This window comes from Chelonia mydas, chromosome 1 (genome assembly GCF_015237465.2).
Source record: "Chelonia mydas isolate rCheMyd1 chromosome 1, rCheMyd1.pri.v2, whole genome shotgun sequence".
NCBI lineage: Eukaryota > Metazoa > Chordata > Testudines > Cheloniidae > Chelonia > Chelonia mydas.
In genome coordinates this window covers 49,229,534-49,237,452 of record NC_057849.1, presented here as the reverse complement: position 1 = coordinate 49,237,452, position 7,919 = coordinate 49,229,534, and the positions used below count along the sequence as shown (strand labels likewise).

Below are 7,919 nucleotides of genomic sequence, written 5' to 3'. Positions count from 1 at the left end.
GGGATTTCATTGGGGCACTTACAGGGTAAAGTACTATGAGTAGCTAAGCTATGCCTGATTGCAAAGGTTGGGGAAAGACAAATAATGGAGACAGCACTGGAAGCGTTGCCACATGCATTCTGTTTACTCAGAAGCCATTTTATTTTATCGGTAAAAGCCCAGAGGACAAAGTACTGGAGAGCTAGAGGCAGAAAAACATTATTGAATGTACTGCACCGCTCAACCTGAGTAATGACAATGGAATTTGGTGCTAAATTACTTAGTATTTATTTGTATTTCAGTACAAGGAGGTCAGAAGCCTTGCTGTGCTACGAGCTATCTAAACACATAGGGAGACATGATCCCCACCCTGAAAAGCTTAGACTCTCAAACTTTGACTGAGCAAACACTTATGCACATGTTTAACTTTACTTGTGTGAGTAGTCTCTCTGAAGTCAATGGATTTCTTGTGGGGCTAAAGTTATGCATGTGTAAGTATTTGGGGATTGATATTAGACAACTAATGACTGTAACAATCTTGAAGGGAACAGTAGTAAGTTGACAATTACATAGGTTGGCTGGTGCACAACTTTATCTTAACCTCTCTTTCTGTTTTTAATACACCTCTGCCTTTACCTGCACCCAACTACTGCCTTTCTTAAAAAAAACAAAATCTCCACCTCAGTCCATTTTTGTAAAACCTCCCTCTGCCTATTTCCATTTTAAAAAAACAAATTGGAGCAAGTTCACAAAAGAGTAACAAAGATAAAAGGGTTGGTGGTATTGACTAATGAGGAAAGATTGACAACTAAATATGTAAAGGTTGGCTAACAGGAGGAGATGTGGTAAATCTACAAATATTTGCAGACTACAAACACCAAGGAAGGAGAGGAATTTAATATGATACATGAGAGCATAAGTAGGGCTAATGGCAGAGGGAAAGACATATGCTGAGTATTAAGAAAAACTGCCTGTTTTTTTATGGCATTAAAAAAATGCCATAAGAGACATTATGTTAGGGAAATAGTGGCTAGGATGGGTGGAACAAATGTCCTATGGTGACCATCCTGAACTGGCAGGTAAATGGGCTGGTTAAGCCATCAGGCTTGCTTTATCTTTAACTGCTAAGATTTTGAGATGATTTTTTGGGATCAATTCCTTACTATGAGTGCTATGAGAAAGTCACTTTAGAATTACTTGTTACCGTGACTACAGCCTACTAATTTATTTGTTGCTGCATTACTAGAATTCACTAATAAATTTACTAATAAATTACAATCACAATCTACTGTGAGGATAATACGATGTTCCTATATTGAATGTACAACTTTCTTGATTTAAAAGAGTAGGCTTATTTAGGGCAGTATTCTCCTCAAGCCGTAACCTTGACTTTTGGTTGCTAGGCATTCTGAGAGCCAGTCCACTGCATGACCTAAATCCTCTACATACAAGTAGGAATATCTGATCAAATAAAACCAACATAGTGGATCAGTAAAGATAACACTGAGGATGGTTTAAGAATAAGGTGACTACTAAGGCTTGTAGGTCTTGTATTTTTGCTTGGAATGAATGACTTTAACACTGAGATGTGTTCAGTCTCTTTCCCTCTCAGCATGTTGACACTTGTAAATAAATTTACAGATGTAAACAATGTGCAGATATTTATTCATCATACTAAAAGTTTTACAGCCTGATTTCATATGGCTAATTTATTGTACTGTATTATTATTACATTTTAAATCTACATAAGTGTGTTCATATCTTTCCACTCCCTGGATATACGGGAAGGCTTGGCAAGCAGCTAGTCTGAAACTTGTGAATGTCTGTCACTATATACATTTTGCAAGTTATCTGAGAAACAGTTGATCTAAATTTTGTCAGGGTAAACGGATTCAGAAACAAACGTTACTTTTTACTAACAAACATATAGTAAAGTTCTCTGGGGAGGGCATGGTCAGCGTTATGGGGGAATTTAACCTATGCTGTTGGGGGTAAGAAGAAAAGGGGGGAGATGAAGAACCTTCTTCTGGAGGGAAAACCTTAAAGGGACAGAGCATGGTGGAGAGCTAACAGGGAAGTAAACAGAGGAGGAGAGCGAGAGCAAGCATACTGAGGGAGAAGAAACAAAGTAAGGCCCAAAACTCCAAGTCCATATGCACAGGAAGACCTCCATTTATATAAAGTGGAACTCCATGCAGCACAGGGGTCTGCCCCACATGATTTTGCAGGATCAGGGCTGAAAATTAAGGACAGAAAACATAAACAGGAAAAAACCTAAAGAAAAATACTGAAAAGGAAGATACAGTGCAGCAGAAAGAGGGTGAAAAAGATAAATCTTTAAAGATTTCATTAAAAATGTATGAAAAAGGACAGAAATGAAGCAAAGGCCCAGGAGCCATGGTGTAGCTTTACAAAAAACTTACTTTATTAAAAGTAATTATAGTGGTTTAGTTTATGAAAAGAAGCACTATTTTGCTTCCACTTTTAAAGGCGGCATAACCCTTCAGCTTTCCCCTGTAGGTCTGTCTTGAAATGAGTAATGAAACATGGGGGAGGCCTTATTTTTGTCACCCTCTACTGTTGTATGGCTAGGATGATGAGCCGTGCGCTATGGTTGCATGGGGCACCCACAGTGAAGTGCTTTGTGACACTAACACCAAGGTTAATTTGGCACCTCAGTCACAAAGAGCATATGCTGATTGTGACAGGCTCTCAGGGAGGCAGCTTCCCACATGTGCTGCCCTGATTTCCCATTGGTGTGTTCAGCAAGAAGGGGCTGGCCCGTTGCAAGTCATCTTGTGTGCCTCTGACAGATTATATTTTTAAGCAAGAAAACAAAACCAGGATGTCTTATGGGCTGCTTTATCTTTAAGGACAGCTTGGAGCTGCAACTGCAAGGTAAGAAGTCTCATGCCTGAACTTTAAAACTGGGAGTGTAATTAGCATGTCAGCCTTTAAACACTTTAATGTGCAACTTTACATGACATGTATATGATAAACTGTCTGTATAATAACATTTCCCTGACAAACTATTGTGAATCTTCAGCTGATAACAGTTCTTGCTTTGAAAAACTCCGCAAAAGGTTAGCTGTGTTTGTTGTGATAATAAATGTGTAGTAGGAAGAGGAGGTTTCTTTCAGTGAATGTAACCAGTCTAGATTGAAATGGCTTCGATTATCTATGCCATTTGAAAATGGTTTTATGTGCAGGGCCAGTCCTGCTGAGGGGGGAATCCCATGGGAGTTGTCAGCAAATGTCAGACTGGTTTGTGTGTGTCTTTGTCATGAGCGTCATTTGGTGCTTGCTTGTGTGTGAAGAGGGATTAGTTTAAATCCTGCTGTCACAATTGTGTGGCACTGCATTCACTTAGATGTTGGTATCAGGTGTTGGCAAGCTGGCCAATTAATAATGATTGTGGCAAATTAGCTTGAGAGATTATAGCTCATTATGATGCAGATTTACAGAAGTCTTTTTATGACAAAATGATACAGAATGTTTACTAATGTGTGAGAGAATTATCCATGGCAGTTAAAAACAAATTACTGCCCCCTTCCCCCCAAAAAAATCCCTTTCTATTTATTTTTTAAATAAATAGGAATTGTTAAATGTTTTTCCTCAGTAGAGCTTTTGGGGCTGAACACCAGTTCTTAAGGATCCAGTTCTGCAGGACTGGGCAAAAATTCTGAGTCCAAACTTGAGGAGTGTCAGTTTCCTACCTAGAGAATAACTGGCACTGGGGCAATTTGGTCCTAAAATGTTACTTTATACTTTCTCCTATGTAGTTAAAGCTAATGTGTTGGAGCTTTTTTTGGTTTACTAAGTCCTTGATAAAAGCTGAAAGTTACACTATTAAACAAGGTTGTTTTCAATCTTTCCTCAAATAAGTTGCTTTTCCAGCTTCACCCTTCTCTTCTGCCCCTTAACATGTGCATTACACTCATCTTTGACTTTGGTCCAAAGTGTTTCCTTCCCATTTATTCGCCACCTTCTGCTGACCACTACAGGATGAACATTTAAACTTTGGCCAAAAGGAAAAAAAAGTAGTGGTTTTCCATTCATCTGAAGTTGGTATTTATGTGAAGACATTCCAGCAGGAGGTGCTGAAGAACAATAAAAGCAACACGTATTTTCCAACCAGAGAAATGCCCCAGTGCTGTGTGCTGCTGTTCTGACATCAAGAGGCACTTTTAATTGGAAGAAGATTCTTATTCTAAAATCCACAAACACCAACATCTACTTAAGGGTAAATATTTAGAATTGTTTTAACGCTGTGTATCACACAAACCACACTACATTTTAATAATGTTAAAATCAAATGTCTTTTCAGCCATTTTCTTTCCCTTTTCTCCACTAGTAAATTAATGTAAACAGCTGTATAAATAATAGAATATATGTTGATATGCTTTAAGTTATATAGCTTTTAAATGTTAATAAAAAGAGTCTCCAAATTGAAGGGCTTCTATAATCCTTATGTTACAGAGTGTTTCTTCTTTATATGAGTGCTCAGTTGGGTTCTTTTATTCAATGAATTTGATAGCGTTTTCACTGTCGGCTATTGCTATATACAAACAGTGAACCAGATTCTTGGTTACACAAGTGTAAATAAACAAGAACTCCACTGAAGTCAGTGAAATTACTCTGGATTTGTTTCAGTTTAACTAGGATCAGAATCTGGTCTAATATTTCCAGCTGGTATGTGTGCCAAGCTAGGGTATTTTGACAAAATAAACAAAGCAGTACTGCAATTATAAATATTACAAATAGAAGGGCCGCCAGTTAACTACAGGGTTGGCAGTTGTTTTTCTAGTTAGAGTTTCTTCCAAAAGAAAAGATTAATTTAAACAGCATAGTTAAAATTCTGCACAAGATTGTGTTCTCTCAATTCTTTTCCTGGGAATTTCATTTATTGTTAACAGCGCTCTGCAAAATCATATTTAATTCTGGTTTTACACCATGTCCGTAACCATTGTATGTGTACCTCACAAATTATAAAATGTGCACATGGTTATATTTCTTTCTCTCTTCCAGTTTGCAGGGACTGACTTTGGGAGGGTTTTTTTCTCTTTATTTTGTTGGTGTTATTATTGTAAGAAAGTTAGAGAGTGAATTCTGGGTTTTTCTCTGTAAGTGCTGAGGTTCATGATTTCCTAGTTCCTTCTGGAAACAATTTCCAGATTCATGGGCCAATCACAAGGAAAGCTCTGTTACCTGCCCACAGAAGTCTCATTCTTGAAGGTGATAATTGCGTTTTTTCAGTGGCCATCCACTCTGCAAGATAATCGTGTGAGATATTTGTGCTAGAAAACCCTAACATGATTATTTTGCAGCATGGATGGGATGTCCTAACTGTGACTTTGACTTCTCAGCTTTCTGTGCAGTATGATATCCCAAAGTGCATTGCTCCACAAATTTCAGGGACGGTTTGTGTGCATATCTGGGCATGCAATCCATCCTGTAGGGATATGCTGACTATGTTTCAGGTGTGGAAGGGAAGTTTATTTTTCTATTGCTGGTCATAGAAATCACCCCTGCATCCACTTCAACTGAAAAGATTAATTCAAACAAAAATCTTAAGTATCTTTGGGGGTCTTGGACCCTAAACCAAAGACAGCTCAGGTGGGCACTGTTCTTCTCCCAATTCAGCTTCACCATTTCATGCAGTCCGGGGACCAGAAATGGAAAGGCAAATGCTGTATCACATAAAGGGGAATATTAGCAAGGGAATGAAGAAACCCAACTTGGAACCACCCCATTTCCAGAAGCCTCATAACTCATTGACACTGCAACCTGCCTATACATAATGACACTGCTTCAGACAGACTCTCAGGAAAGTAACTCTGCCAGGGAGTCTCAACCTGAGAAGGGAATGGCTAAAATGCAACAATCCATATAGGATGGATTAACATACATCAACAGGCACATATACATTCCACAGGGGTGCACTCATTTAAAAGTATTACATTTAAGCTACGATGCCCTGGATTGGCCTGGAGTCTTCCAGAATCAGCATGGTTCTCCCGGTGACTGTTGAAAGCAATCCAGGAGATTTTAAGAAAATGACATTACGTCATGTTGGGGGAAAAAAATCTCCTGGAATATCTTCAGTCAGAGGTGACAACCCTTGCCACTTTGCCTGGAGTCTCTAGGATTATTATGGTTCTCTCAGGCTTTACACGGGGGGGCATGGCCTCGGGAGGAAGGGGAGGGGCGGGTGGGCCATGGCGAAAAGTGGATGCGCCAGGCCCATCCACTTTCAAAAAGTGGGAGGGCCATGGCCCCCTGGCCTAAGCCTACCCAGGGCCGGTGCAACCACAAGGCGAACTAGGCGGTCGCATAGGGCGCCAAGTGGTTAGGGGCAGCCAAAAGCGCGCTCTGGGGAGGCGGTGGAGCGGAAGTGAGCTGGGGCAGGGGGGTGCGGGGAGGGCCGCCTGCAGCAAGTAACGGGGGGGGGCGGCGGCGCACAGAAGAACCGCTCCCCGCCCCAGCTCACCTCTGCTCCGCCTCCTCCCCTGAGCATGCCGCCCCACTCTGCTTCTCTCCCTCCCAGGCTTGCGTGCCAAACAGCTGTTTGGCGCGCAAGCCTGAGAGGCGGGAGAAGCAGCGGCGTGCTCGGGGAGGAGGCAGAGCAAAGGTGAGCTGGGGCAGGGAGTTGCCGCACAGCTCCCCGGGCCAAGGGAGGGGGTGGTGGGGAGTTGCCGCACGGCTCCCCGGGCCGAGGGGAGGGAGGGCGCGGTGGGGAGCTGCCACAGGGGGGGCGCCTTAGGGCGGGGGGGGGGGGGCGGGCACAAGGTGGAAGTTTCGCCTAGGGCGCGAAACATCCTTGCACCAGCCCTGGGCCTACCCTATTCCAGCATCAATGCCACAGACTCCCCAAACCCAGGAGCCATCAACTGGGTCTAGCAAATTCACCATCTCCAAGATGGACTCCAGAGGTACCTAGAGGAGGCTAAAGAAGCCTACAAATGGTTTGCAGAATGATGATGCCAAGAGCGTCCAGTATTTGCTGGGGGCTAGAAGGTCTGGCTCACTGCAAAACAGCTTAGGAAAAATCAGCCTTCCCAGAAGTTAAACCACCAGTTCCTTGGTCCCTTCCAAATATGCAAACTGGTCAGTCCAGTTGTGTTTAAGTTGCAACTTCCCCAGTCCCTCCACATACATCCAGTATTCCATGTGTCACTCCTCAAGCCCAATATAGAGAGTCCCTTGCCAGATGGGTCTCAACCCCTCTGCCAGTTGGGATTCAGGGACACAAAGAATATATAGTGCATGAGATCCTTGACTCCTGTTTGTGGCAAGGTTGCCTCCAATACCTCACACTGGGAAGGTAAATGGGAACAATCCGGGGAGCCTGCAACCCATATTCACCCCCCTGAGTTAGTGAAAAAGTTTCACCAGCATCATCCTAACTAACTAGTCCCAGTGGCAGCTCAGAAGGGGGAGTGGTGTAAGGATCAGAGGAAGCAGGTCTAGAACCCGGGGCTGTGAGTACCCTGAATCTCTGACATACCCTTGTCACCACTAAGGCAGATAGCTAAAGTGCCATCTCAACAATCCTGGAAGGTTATGACCTACAGGCAGTCCTATCAAAGTACCCAAGGTCTGCAGCCACCTGATTGGCTTGCTCCTGCTGCATAAGCCAGGAAATGAGCTGGGTTGGCTGTCTGAGAAATCGAGCAGACTTACTATTGCAATCTGCATTTAGCCCTGTTCCTGCCTCACCTCTGCCCTTGCTCCTAGCTCCCACCTTGCTGCCCCTCTGGTTCCTGCCTTTATGCCTTGCTCCTGACCATCAGCTACCATTCCTGGCTCTAACCCTCCAGCTCAGACCTCTGACTTCCACTTGGCTTGACCCTTGGTTCTGGCATTTGGTATTTGACCACAGCTCTGATCCTCACCTTCCATTTCCAGTTCTGATGCTGGCTGTACCCCAGGCTCTGCTG

The 7,919-nt window shown here is 42.9% G+C and overlaps 1 protein-coding gene across 4 annotated transcripts in view; it reads left to right on the top strand.

Annotated features, from left to right (window-relative positions):
• The first annotated feature begins 2,807 nt into the window (after window positions 1-2,807).
• Window positions 2,808-7,919, top strand: part of STARD13 (StAR related lipid transfer domain containing 13) — a 492,723-nt gene continuing 487,611 nt past the window's right edge. For all 4 annotated transcript variants that reach the window (XM_037892239.2, XM_037892229.2, XM_037892233.2 and 1 more), the window contains exon 1: window positions 2,808-2,877. The gene's annotated coding sequence lies outside the window, so the exon portion shown is untranslated. The remainder of the gene's footprint in view (window positions 2,878-7,919) is intronic.